Source organism: Pan paniscus, chromosome 12, assembly GCF_029289425.2.
Source record: "Pan paniscus chromosome 12, NHGRI_mPanPan1-v2.0_pri, whole genome shotgun sequence".
Classification (NCBI taxonomy): domain Eukaryota; kingdom Metazoa; phylum Chordata; class Mammalia; order Primates; family Hominidae; genus Pan; species Pan paniscus.
This window is the reverse complement of record NC_073261.2, coordinates 23300901-23313956: the sequence shown is the minus strand read 5'-3', so window position 1 is coordinate 23313956 and position 13056 is coordinate 23300901. Positions and strand designations below refer to the sequence as shown.

The following is a 13056-nucleotide window of genomic DNA, read 5'->3' as shown; positions in this document are numbered from 1 at the left end:
GTCGCCATTAATTATCCATTAATTTTCATAGAACATTTGAAAGTGCATCATTGTGGTTATTCTTAATATTGATAAAATGAGGCATAGGGAATGTTAATGGCTTGGCCAAGATTTTAAGAAAAGGGAAGCTTCATCTCACAGCCACCATTCTCCACAGTCGTTTGGTAAATAAACCTTAATCAATGCGCACAGCACACTATTAGAGAAAGTATTGTAGGAAAAAATAATTAAATAATTAGAAGACATGGTCACCACATGGAGTCGGCTTACTTTCTGGTCAGGAAGATGAAGCCAACACCGATGACTCAAAAAAGAATCAATGAGTAGTAATGCACGCCATGTGAATACATGGGTATAAAATGTGCATACAAAGAATTGAAAGGAGAAAATTGAGAGGGAGCAGTCCCAGAAGCTTCCAGGAAAAGGGAAATTTAGAGCCAAGTTTAGAAAGAAAAGAGGGGTATGGCTTGGCAGAGTCTTCTCACTCCAGCCACCTTGCCAATCAACAAATCCTCCTTGTCCAAGGGCCGTCCCCAAAGGGAACCGTGATGGCGGGTGTGTGCGCAGCTCCAGCCTGCAGCCCTCCCCGCGAGGAGAGCAGGAGACAAGTCAGTCTCCGCTCAGAAAATGGCCCTTGACAAATGGCCAAAAGAATTCACCAGTGTGGTAGAAGATGACCCATTCCAAGAGAAGGGAAAAAAAAACTTTATATAAAGATGGAGTCGTGTAAAATATCCCAACCCTCCCCCCCACCTTTTTTTTTTTCCTGTGGCATTGTAAATTATTTCCTTGCCAGTGTTAGAATGCACACTGGCTTTTCATACTTCAATATCTGGATTTACATGTGCTCTACAGTGTACTCCCCTTTTTACCCTTCCCCCTTTCTGTGCTCTTATTCCCACCCTCTTCCTCTTCCCACACCACCCCAAAAGACAAACAAAAATAAAACAAACAAACAAATATGTGGAACTTCTTACTTGGAATGATTCAAGAGTCTCTATACTATTAAGACACTGAGTAATGATTGGCTGCCTTCCAGGTGGCTCTGCAGTCTGTTAAATAGCTCAATTAGTGAGCAGCGCTCTCTCACTCGCTCTCTTGCATGCACTCTCTCTCTCTGTCATTGAATTTTGCCAAGTGCATGCTGCATTGTTGGAAGGGGCAGTGCCAAATTAGCCTAGCAACATCCCTTTATAGCCCTGACGTCTGGGACACCTCAGAGCAGCAGAGAAATCACCGTTCCCCAGGCCTTGCCGGGACTACGAGGCAGCAGAGAGCATTGTGGCAGGACGGTTTTTCCTTCTGAAGGGTGGTTAATGAGCAATGTAGGTGAAGACCCCTGAGAGATACCTGGGCATCCTGCCCACCCAAATAGAAGACCGCGTTGAGATGGCAGTCGGAGATGGAGCCCATGACCAGAGAGAGGGACAGAGGAGAGGAGCGCGGGGACAGTGCCGGACACAAAGTAAAAGCGCTGCCAGTTCATTTAGGTCTGAATGATTTTAAGTAAGCCTTGAATCTTTTCTTTAAAAAAACGACAGCAGCAATATAATTCTTAGACAAAATATATAAGCCAAAAATGCCAGTGCAATGTAAATCAGCTGTCTGCCTTTAACACCGTTTATTCCAGAGCTCAGCCATCAATTTCTCATTCTGTCTTCCTATAAAAGAAGGTTTAGGCACACACCCTCCACCCAAAAAACACACCTAAAGTGAGCCCTCAAATTGGTGCTATATTTATGTCTATTTGTGGTTCAACCAGACATAAACAGTGTCAGAAAAGAACAAATGAGAAAGCTGCATTCTATACAGAGTACACAAGCCCTACATAATTCACAATCCCTTAGTTGAAACTTGTTGCAGAGCTCTGAAAATTCATACAGAAAGCAGGACATTCATGTTATAAGGTAAACACATTTAGTCTGTTGTCTGTTTCAGTAACACATTTATTGGTACAGGCTATGTGATACTGATGTATTCATTACATCTTGGCATTTACAATATACAGTATTTCGCTGTTTGACTCATTACAGCCTTCATACCAATTAGGTGAAAGAAAATATTGTTTGCAAAAATACTTTTAGGGGGATTACATTTATCCTAGAATATTATGTATCACAATTTTAGAAACATTAAGTCCCAACATTTACATATAATTATTATGGTTATACCCTAGAGAAGATATTTAAATGTCTCTACCCTATCTATTTGGTATATGTTTCCCTTGGAAGGAGAACCCTGTCAAACAATTAGAGTGCCGAAAGAAGTGAAAATATTCTTGGTTGCTAAATTGGAGTAAAAGTTGCCCCAAGATAAAAATTTTTAATGTAAAATTGCACTTTGATTCGGGTGGTTTATTTTTGTTATGACATTATGGGAATTTTATTCTTTGAATTTTAAGCATAAAATCATACAACTCAATTATCAAGATATTTGCACTGAAGAAAATCAAATACTGAAATTAGACCGGTAGATTTTTATGTGGACTTGAATCTGCTTCTTTGTAATTTCCGTGGGTACTTGGAAGTGTTTTGCCATGAATGCTAATGTGCTTTGTGTTTTAAGTAGTGATTCTGCACATTTTGAAACACAGGCAAATTTGAGCTGGGGATACAGGCAGAGCACTTTGTTGGATGCTGCTGAAGGAAATCATAAAGGTCCTTCAAAAATGAAACCTCTAAATATGTATTTTTCAGATGGAAAGACATTGTACCTATGAAAGCCTGCCTATCTTTTGGCTGGATATATACCTTAATAAGAAAGATAAAGTTAATTTTAATTTTAACAGTAAGTCCTCACTACCTTCACACATAGCCATATTTTCTAAAGGGCAGACCAAAGGCGATAAGAGATACCTGTATAAGTCACCAGTAAAATACTGCTTTAGGATAATCCCTCATCTGTTCCCCCACCCCTTTTTTTTTTCTGAAAAAACAAGGAAGGAAAATGAGAGAGAGAGAAAGAAAGCATAATCAAAAGCCTACATGACAAAGAGTTGACAGTCAGATTCTGTGGTAAATGATTCCAGAGTCGCTGGCCTGCGGAGACGCTGAGGAAGTCCCCAGCAGACCTGATTAATTCCAGTCTCTCCAGCTGCCAGGGGAGCAGAGGGTAAGCAGTTTCGCAGAGAGGAGCCTATTACCACTACTAGGCTGAAATAGATCTAATCAACTCACAGCCGCTCAAAAGAAAACTTTACAGGTTTAGCTCACTAAGGCAGTGCTTTAAAATGATGACTACAAAGGACCATGGGAGTCTGAAAGCATTTAGTCTTTATTGCAGCTCAAGGAAATTTTCTGCTGTGGTTAGGCCATGCTAATTTACTGAACATGACAAAGCCTCCTAGACTGTGTGACATCATTTGTTTAAAGGCCCCAGTGCTCATACTGGACAATTTCGAATACTACTTTTTTTTTTCTTCAAAAACAGTTAATTTGTTGATATTTCATCGGTTTGGGCTAATTACATGCACCATTATGAATGTCTGAACTAACCTACTTTAACATTTAATTTAAACAACAATGCTCTGTAATTTGTCATGGTGCTCACAAAGTGATGAATATTGCAACTTTGTTTTCTAAGCAATCAACATTTTATCAGTGAATCTTAGGAGGAAATTCCTGGCAGAAAGGAGATCCTGGGAATCTGATACAGTGTTCACTTCCCTTCCCCAGCATCAGAATTTAAGTTGTATAGCAATTTGTGTCAGAATAGTCGAAATGGATTGAAAACTATATGAACTAATAAACACTATAGCAAATAAAGTTCTAGATTTTTAAAAGTATTTTGTACCCTAGGTTGGGTTGTATAACCACCTTCTTTTTAATGGAAAATAAACAGAGGGAAAATTATTAAGGCCAGATTGAAACCAAGTAGCCATTTGTCTTTTTTTTTTTTTTTTTTTTTTTTCAGTTGTTGGAAATCTTAGTAAAGATTTGCAGAGTAAAATCTGCTTTTGTTTAAATAATCAAGATTTGGAAACTGCACGAGTTACATGATATGTTGTTTAGAATGCTGTGTGTGATAGCAAATATGCACACACATGCTTATGAAATTCATTGATTACTAATGAATTCCCTGATCATACCACCAACAGAAAATTAAAGGGGAGTACTCAAATCATTGAATTTAAGTTAATTACAGATGATAATCTGCAAACTGCTTCCTTCAGAAATTTTAAGTCCAAGGAAGATACAGTAGAACCCAAAAGATGAAGAGTGAGGAAGCAGAGATAAGATAAATGATGGGTGCACGTTGTGCACATGTACCCTAAAACTTAAAGTATTTGAAAAAAAGATAAATGATGGAAAATTGGAACTTTTATCGTCACTTCTGAGCCTCTCTGTTTAGACATTATGTCAATGTCTAACCCCCATTATGTCCTGGGGGTTAGGGGTGTGTGATGCGGGGAGAGGGTGCAGCTGAGCAAGGCTACTAGGCATGCCACAATTTCAGAAAAAGCAAAATGTCCCAAGAAAAAGTCCCAATATTGCATTGGGATCTGACTTTTAGATGTAGAGAAACACACTTGCCTGATGATCACTTGCATAGAACTGAACACAACACCTAGTAATATCGTTAGTATTGTTATATGAGTTATAGTTGTTATTCATATGCTCAGAGCTCTTGATCATCAGTTTTTTCCCCCTTAAAACAGATTTTTGAGCTATTTATCCCTAGCTGATTCAGAGGTCATGGAGGTGCCTGGACTTTCCTACATGTCAAGGAGTCCAAGATGCATCATAAATACCCATATTTGAATATGGATTTGGAAATGTCTAAATTTTATCAGAACATTACCTTTGGTTCTGTTATGTCCTTGAACTACATCACTGGAGTTCAAGCAGGATTTGTGTTTCAGATCAGCAAAACATTTCCTTTTCTGAGGCTTTTTCAATTTTGTCTCATTCGAATAATATTAAACTACTTAAAATGTCAACACCAAAAATCCAGCAGTACCTGTAGACTAGATATAAATGCCTATGGAACCACAGATCTGAACAGGTCAGTCCTCCAGGCACCAAGGGCCAGATTTACGTCTATCTCTTGCAGTGACAGTTGGTTCCTACTGGCCTCAAATGTGCAAGCAATTAGACAGCTGTATGTATAATTGGCTTGACATGCCCCGTTTTTTCTTCCAGAGGGAAAAACTTCCTTTAAAAATTTCAAGGATGAATTTTTGATGATATAGATAGCTTTTTGAAATATGATATTTTATCATTTATTTGGATCTAATGGAGATCCAAATAAAAGTGTGATATTTTGAGAAAGTATTAGATGTGTATGGCATCAGATGGTTGGCTTGATCCTTGAATAGAGAACTAGGCTGTTGGAGCCCAGGTCATGAATACTCATATCAAAGTCTGCCTGTTTGTTTCAGTCTGTTCTAAAACCTAATGACAACCTAGTACTTAGTATTGTTGGAAAAAAGAATCGTTGATGGGAGGATAGGCAGGGCAAGGTAAGAGAAAAATAAAAAGATTAGTATAAGCCTGTATCTAGAAAACAACTCAAAGCAAATGACCTACCGAAGCCCAACCAGTAGTATCATTTTCACCTACAAACAAGAACCCTTAGAACTTTCTCTTTGTTATTTGGAAAGAAAAACAAAAGTACTAATAATCAAACTCAAGGTTGGATAGCTTTAAGAGTAAGGAAAAAAAGAAATTACTCATGAAGTTAGAACACTGAAAAAATAGAAGTGAGATGGATCACCACAGGAAAATCCTGAATGAAGCAAATGTTTTCTTGAGTACAAGGATGTATAATTTTAGGAAAGATTGAGCTATTTGCCATCTTGCTTATGTATATGTTGTTGGATTTATTTATTATGGATTTTACCACTTTAGTGTCATGGTTAGTGTTAAAGTACGTGGGGTGTGTGTCTAATTGATGTCATGCCTATCCCAGGAAGTCACTAAGGAGCAGCCCTGTCACAACAGCCTCCAAAGGACAGAGAGTGAACCACAGAGGAAATTCGAATGCATGTACAGTGGGTTCCACTACCAGGGAGCCTGAGCTTGGGACAAGAGGAGCTCATCACCACCAGAAAATACTACCAACATGCCCAAGAGTTTGTTTCCCATACTTTTAAAGGAAAAAAAAAATGGATGGTTCTGAAATCACCTGGGTTTGTTTTATTACATTATATCTTCTGGCAAGATCAGTGATGGCAGATGTGATTCAGCAATAGAAGCATGGCTGTACTGGTAGGTTTTTAAAATAAATTCAAGGGCTGTACTTTCTGACTGGCTACCTCTCTGTGGTTTGGCTTTTTAATGGAGTTCAATAGGCTTCATGTTTCTTATTATGATTTCCTTTAAAATCTCTGTATACGATAATGTTTGTGCTACTGGATATTGCTCTAGTTTTCTTTAAATGCCACATCTTCAACACAGTATAGTAAAGATGTGCTAATTAAACTCAATCTATTTTACATCAATTAATTCAGACTGTGATCTCTCATCAGATTGCATATGTTAAGTAGGACTTAGGGCTGGTCAACAGATGTAAACTATTCAGAAATGTGGTGAGAAACCAACTCCAATGACAATTCCTGAGCCAGATTTTTTTTTTTTACTTGTTCAGATGCTGAAGGATTGTATTTCAGTTCAGCTACATATTGGACATCAGAGAAGGCTACATTTTATGGCTCCCCTGAGTATATGTCAGTTGTAGTTATTTTAATTATTTCTAACATTTAGTTCTCCTGAAATGGCCACCCTTACTTTGATGCTTGCATTGATGAAGGCCATGATCACTGAGCAGCACGGTGCTAAGCTGAATGAGAATAGCACAAGGTGACTTTATATACATTACACACATCCCTTCCTTCTAGGAAGCGGTCCGCCTCCCCACCAAAAACACAAGAAAAGCACCACCAAATTTGACTTTTTAATAGACAGTTTCTGCAAAAAAAAAAGCTACACAAAACAGTAAGCATTAAAATTATTAATAGCCCTGTTTCTGTGTTCTTGGGAGACAGTGACAGAGTTTACATGCTAGCGAATCTTGCATACACAAAGGTCAGGCACTCCATGCCTCAAAAGACAAATCCACGAAAATATGAAGACCACCATATGTAAGACCCAGCATTCCCATCACATCTCTCTAGTGTGAATGTGGGGAAGTTTATTGGTAGAGTGAAGTTTAGAGTTTCACACAGAATTAAGAGGTTTCTTTGAAAAGTCTATATGGTTATGTTCCTAGTGACAGAAAGAGTGATGTCTGAGAGTGAAAAGGCTATGCAAATTACAACTATTCCAAATCAAAGTTGAAGTCCAAAGATCTCTGGCCAATCAAAGGGTTCGTTTCTGCCCCCTGGTGGATGGAGAGGCATTTCCACACGCCCATTATGTTAGTTGTAAAACAGGGACTTCAATGGGTTTTCTGAGAGTAGGTTTCTGAAAAAGACAAACAGTGATGTGGTCAGATTTAACCAATTTTCTTTTAGTGAATGCTTTGTAACAAAGTAAAAACTTAATATGGGCAATTCTGTGCTTCCTCTGTCCTTTAGCATGTGACATGACATTTTTATTGGGGCAAGTGGCTCTGTGTATTATGGTCTTGGGTTACTCTCCACCATGTGTTTCTCTCCATGTCAATTTCTTTTCCTTTCTCATCTGCTCATATCCAAAATAGAAGCTAAAAAGAGAAAGGAGACTTCCATCTCCCATTATTTTCTTCCTTGCATTTTTTTTTTCTGGCATCCGTTCTCCTAAGTTTCACTCCTTTTCCTTACCTTTTCCTCCCTGATGTCCATGGTGGTATTTGCTATGCTATGCTTTCAACAGGTGGATGATTTTATAGGACTAGCAACTTACAGTTTTCATTTATTTTCCAGGTCAAATAAAGCAAAAACAATATGAGAACAAATTAATAAATGCATGATAGTATGGCATCCAGAGCGATTTCATGTAGATTTTGCCACCCTTATAGAAGTATTTTTGAGTGTGATAAGCTCTGAAATTTTATAAAATTCTTGCCAAAGGTAAAAATAATATGTAGTGATGACATTCCCTTTTCACAAATGCACATATTGTAGAACCTGTGCCTAGCCACAGGATCTCACAATCTTTTGGGATTGGCAATTCACACAGTGCAAAATCCCATTTGCAACATAGCTTTCCCCAATCCCATGGGATTCATTGTGAGAGCATTTTAATATAATAGTTTTCTTACAGTTGAGAACTCTGGAAAGATAGTCCCTAGTCTAAGACAGAGGAACATTCAGCAGTTGTGATAATGAATTGATAGCATAAAAAAATAGTTTACCTTTTACATTTTTATCCTGAGTGTGCATTTCTTACCTACTTTTCTCTACATTTTTGTGATTTCTTCTATTAGAAGGGCACAGGAGCACAGACTTTGGATTGCTACCGCATTCATCTATTTCTTTTAAAGACAAGAACTGGAATCATACTCCTTTAAGAATAATAGGTGTGCCCCTACCCACATCCTAGGAAATCCACTTCACTTCTTCCAACTTGTAATAAAACAACAATTTATGAATATTGTCTCCTTTTTCGGTAGACACCTCTTTTCCTTGCTAAGGGTTGCTTGAAGACAGATCAATGTTCCAATTTAATTAAAGTGAACCCCCAAGGCCCAGCCCCAGCTTTTTTTTTTTTTTCATTTTTATTTTCAGAAGTATCGAGTTCACAAGAAAGTGATTCTTTCAAAAATGGTACGTACGTTTCCAGGAAGAAATACCAGACGGAGTTCCGTATGCTTGCCTTCTACAGAGAGCTCACACTTCAAAATGTCCAGTGATCTCCGAAAACTGAGCAGACCAAGAGTGTCAGCTTAATTATTGACTAAATATCGATGACAATACTAACATTGACATGTGGACAGGAGGAGTAAGAGATGTGAAAAATACAAAGATGACACAGAAGCCTCGTTGACCCAGAACTAGACCCTTTCCCAACTGTGAACACCAGGCTGGAAAATCATAGATCATTCTTAGAGCAGTCATCACTTTTAAAGACAAAGTTTTGATATAAAGGGGAAAGAATCTCTGCTCTCTGTGTTTAGTGGTTATTCAGGGGTTTTGACGTGAACTCTTTCAAGAGAGCCTCCCTTTTGTAATCACCAGGATTTGTGGTTTGCACAAATCTTTTCAAATCTTGTCATCGTCACACATACTTACACATTTAGATCTTTACACAGCTGTAAGTCATAAACAAAAACAACAGAACTTTTTTTTGGGGGGGGGAATAGTTCAAATTAGAGCATACTTCAAATGAAAACAATCAAATGCAAATGAAAAAGTTTAGTTCATGTATAAGAAAAAAGGTGAAGCCAACCAGGTGTGTTTTGCCTTTAGATCGTTCTTTTTTGTATAAACAGATAACTGACTTTTAAACCCGCAGACCACAACATTTTAATTCAGTCATTGTCATTTGGAAAAAAAAAAAAGGATGAGGAAAAAGCCACAGACAAATTAGGACCAAAAGTAACCAATTAGGACAAAAAAAGTAACCAAATTTAGTAATTTTAAAAATTGGCTTTTTTTTGGTAGATGAATTATCCTCATCTGTGATATACATTTAAGAATGAAACTTAAATTAGCCCCTTAAAGTGGTCCTGTGACTTTAATTATTCACAAAGTACACAAATTTAATGAGTTTTTAAATATTAAAACTCTTCTCTATTGTCACTACGGTGAGCTCTTAATTTACAGAGCAATTAAGTCAGGACCCTCATTTATCAGGACATGTGCGTTTGTTGAAAATGTAGTCAGTTTTTATTAATTGATGCTATGGAAATACTGAGGTGAAATTAATGTGTGCCTTCAGAGGTCGTGCCGGTGGTGGTGGGGAGGTAGCAAGGAGCAATACGTGAGATAAATAAGTAACTGCTATTCTCCGATTTCTCTAGAGATTGGTGAAATATTAAGTGGCACAATGGTTATCGTTCTCAGCCAAAATGCTTGCAAGAAAATGCCCCCTGAGTTGTTCTCTGGCAAACATCTGTCATGGGTAGTAGCTGAGAAACAGGGAAACTTCAAAGCAGTACTTTCTGATGATTAGCAGAGTGTTGAGTGTAATGTTCTTACATTTTAATGCAAACCAAGTGTTGATGAGCTGAGAGGGTAGAATTAAAAAGTAGCCCAAATCTCCTTTGTTCTTCAGGAGGGGACTGACAAGAACGTTTGCAGTCGGTAGTGTTCCTCAGTACTCATCAATTTGTGAGCCACAAGAAATTCTAGCTCTGGAGGCGGATGGTGGGAGTGAAGCGGACCAGCCTGCCATTCCCTGTTGCCTACCTGTGGTGGCTCTGCCCAGTCATCGGTGTCCACTGTTCAGCATGCATTCTTTATGGACAATCTTATTCAAGAAAATAGTTGCAAAAGAGCAAGACAAAATTCAAATGATGTACACTTGAACACTTGCCTACAGAGGTGACAGTTGCCCCAAAAAGTTTGCTGTAAAGTTTGGAGGAGGAAGACACTTCCTGTCCTGAAATATAAATATGAGTATCAAAAATATCTGAGCGATTTCGTCAATATTTCAGGCAGTTGTTGGAATGATTTGTACATGAAGAGCCTGAATTCTTTGCTGAACTGGTAATGGGTAGATATAGTCTAATACATCACTATTTTTGTAAAAACAGATTTGATAGTGCAGCAACCTTCGAGCATTCTCTAATCCTGGAACTCCACAATCCACCCTGAAAACACTGGAAAAGAATACACAACAAAAAACACACAACCTAAAACACACAACCTAACAAAAATACTTCCTAATGTGTACAAATGAGAACACTATCTTCCTTACTGCAGTTTGATTTCTACCAAATTCTAATTTTAAGCCAGCAAACAAACAGGTTGTCCTATCTATTCCCTTAGGCTGAGGCTAAAGGGAGAAACAGGCATCTCATTTCTAACTCCTGGTACATTTGGACTTCGGGCCTCTAGAGCACCAAAAAGTTTGATGGGACCACGCCAAGGGGGTCCCCTGTAACCAGGAGTTGGTTAATATCCTCCCATCCCTCATTCAGACAGGGAACAGAGGCAAAAAAAAAAAGTAATAGCAGGGCAACAAACGCTGTCTTCTGCAAATGCTCTGTAATAAATTGTTCTTTCAGTGGTGCAGAAGACGGATTTTTCTTTCCTTTGCCTCTTTCCTCCTTTGCGGGGAAGCACCAATGGGCGGCTTGCTTTCCCACCTGGCCCTGGCTGCCTGTGCCCATAAATTTGCCTATGCAATGCCTGTTTACGGGTCGCTGATGGAACATGGAGACGGTGCATTTTGTAAGCGCCGGGTAGATAATCATGGTAATTGATGTTTGGAGCTGTGAGCTCCTAGGAGCACAGGGTCTCTTTCTCCCAGTGAGGCCCTGCTCTCTGTTATCAGCCCAGCCCATAATTAAATATCACTCTTTTACAATATGTTTCAGGCTCCTTAATGAGTCTAAAGCAGAAATAGTCACCTCTTTCCCCTCGGAGCTTTATTTGCTTGTTATTAAACAATGTTATTGAGCTGCCTTCTTTCCCTGTGTTGCCAAACCTGCATCATTTCCGTTTTATAATTGCACAATTAGAGCGAAGGCTTTGCTTCCATACATCAGCAGGCCCTGCGTGTGCCTGCGTGTGTGTCTCCGTGTGGAGAGGAGGAAAGGGAGAGAGCACGGAAAAATTAGGTGTTCGTATAGACTACTCAAATGCGTCTTATTTTCATTAACTGCCAGATTTTGCAAAATGGGAAGCGATTTATCATGAGCCATTTTCTTCTATCAACCACCTCCACCAACCAACACCATGACTTTCGCGGTGACCTTGTGCTGTGTAGCGGAGGGTCCAATTTGCTCATTGTTCCTGGCTTGCATAATCCTATGCCCCTCCCCCACAGCCTTTTTTTTCCCCCAAGCAAAATCCAGTCATTTATATTCCGAGGCTAAACGGTATTCTTTTTGCCCCCAAAGCTGGCAAGCTGTATAACACTAGTAATTCCATCTAACGAATTTCCAGGGAGCTCCCCCTCTTACACACGCACTCTCTCTCTCTCTCTCTCACACACACACTCCTCCACGCACACACTCACATGCACCCCCCTAAGCTGCTCTAAGCAGTGTATTAAGTAGCTGAAGAAAATCCATTCACATTCTGCTGTGTCGCTTTCTTCTCAAGTCATGAACCCATCACAGACTTTTTCTAGCTGTAGGTTGCCACGGTGAAGATTTACAATGCCAGTTATTCATACATCTGCCTTCTCTCTTTTCCCCCCCTTATTCTTAAATCCCTTGGGCGAGGGCAACCTTGATACTGAGACTCGTAAAATTCATGCAGGCTTATCATCCTTGGTGAGGGCTCCAGGCGTGCGCCCGCATCCCCGCCAGCTCCCCGCCATGACGCGTGGGTGGGCCTGGGCTGAGGCTTTTCTTTCTAACTCCGAGGAGGGGGTGGGGGAAACAGTGCCATGGGAAGAAACAGAATAGAAAACTTCCATAAATATGAAACAAAAGCAGTATTTGTTTCACTAAGCATTTATTAATTTTTTTTCAATTACTTTTGGGTCTCTGGAGGCCACTGTTTCTTTGAGGCCGGAATGTGAAATAAAACGTGACCTTAGTTTGGGTAAAATAATATTAGAAAGTCCACTCCTCAATGTTCAAGACCTCAGAGAGCAGCAACATATACTTCCTTCTCCTGGTATGTCCAAGAACCTATAGGAGGAGGCCTCAATACCTTTTAAAATGTGCAGTTGACGGTTACTGTGTGTTTTTTGCTGGTTTTTTTTTTTCACTTATTTCTTCTCTTAATTATTAGGAAGTTCATTATTCTTAAAGAACATGAACAGGGAAAAATAAATATTTTCAACAGCAAACATTAATATTTTAATGAAGTCATTGAAATTTTCCCCAGTCTGAAAATGAGATTAATGTTATGGTAACATAATAGAGAACTATGTTTTAATCATAACCAAAAAAAAAAAAAAAGACTTTAAACATATTGTAAGAAAATAATTGAGATCTTGGCAAGATATCATCTGGAAGACTTCTCTAAAACTCTATGAAATTGTTTTTAGGTGGATTGAAATACAATTCTGTTTC

The 13056-nt window shown here is 38.9% G+C and overlaps 2 long non-coding RNA genes across 2 annotated transcripts; one reads left to right on the top strand and one right to left on the bottom strand.

Moving 5' to 3' along the window:
• The first annotated feature begins 403 nt into the window (after positions 1–403).
• Positions 404–7361, top strand: LOC117979248 (uncharacterized). Its single transcript, XR_004670009.3, has 3 exons — positions 404–1506; positions 2939–3111; positions 5911–7361. It is a non-coding gene; the product is annotated as an uncharacterized LOC117979248 (long non-coding RNA).
• LOC130541203 (uncharacterized) lies at positions 6883–9564 on the bottom strand. The gene is made up of 2 exons (XR_008955248.1): positions 8695–9564; positions 6883–7403 (listed from the first exon to the last, which is right to left on the bottom strand). It is a non-coding gene; the product is annotated as an uncharacterized LOC130541203 (long non-coding RNA).
• Positions 9565–13056: the final 3492 nt, after the last annotated feature.